This window comes from Oryzias melastigma, linkage group LG21 (assembly GCF_002922805.2).
Source record: "Oryzias melastigma strain HK-1 linkage group LG21, ASM292280v2, whole genome shotgun sequence".
Lineage (NCBI taxonomy): Eukaryota > Metazoa > Chordata > Actinopteri > Beloniformes > Adrianichthyidae > Oryzias > Oryzias melastigma.
In genome coordinates, this window is record NC_050532.1 from 28,498,175 (window position 1) to 28,498,814 (window position 640).

A 640-nucleotide genomic window follows, 5' to 3' on the forward strand; every position below is an offset into this window, starting at 1 on the left:
ATCCATCCTGGTCACTCCCAAAGAGAACCTCAGCATCTTCATCTCTGCTACCTCCAGCTCTGCTTCCTGTCTCTAGGCTGAGCAACACAGCTGATTTCACTCCAGTTTTGTACACATTTCCTTATATTTCAGCTGTAATTCTTCTATCACACCTGACACTTTTCTCCAACCATGCCAACCTGCTGCTTAGGGCCCAGTGGTATTTTGTTTTTGGATGAAACACCTAATCATTAATTTTCTTCTTTTTTTTCTCTCTCTCTCAAAGCAACCCTCAACTCAAAGAAAGATGGAAATTGTTCTGCTGGGCCTTCCCCACTTAAGGAGGACCCCTCATGGCATTCCAAAACTGCTGAGGTAAGCTTAATTTGACCACATTGTTAACAATGCAGTTGTAATGATATGTTAAAGTTGGTTGTAAGATTATTAAACTGGAAAAATTCACACATCAACACAGTCCAGTAAGTAATTGGTTAAATCTGGGTAATTTAAATGATCACATCCATAAATTTTAAAAAAAACAAATTTTAGACCACACAAACAGAGGCAGCAACTCACCACTGCTCTTCCAGCAAAGCAGAAATTTGCTGTGCGACTGCAAAAGAAGAGACATTTGTTGTTTTATATTTCATCCCTACTGAAA

At 39.1% G+C, this 640-nt stretch overlaps 1 long non-coding RNA gene across 1 annotated transcript in view; it reads left to right on the top strand.

Annotated features, from left to right (window-relative positions):
* Nucleotides 1–605, top strand: part of LOC112155260 — a 1,938-nt gene extending 1,333 nt beyond the window's left edge. The window contains exon 4 of the long non-coding RNA XR_002920767.2: nt 266–605. This is a non-coding gene — a long non-coding RNA (uncharacterized LOC112155260). The remainder of the gene's footprint in view (nt 1–265) is intronic.
* The last annotated feature ends 35 nt before the right edge of the window (nt 606–640 follow it).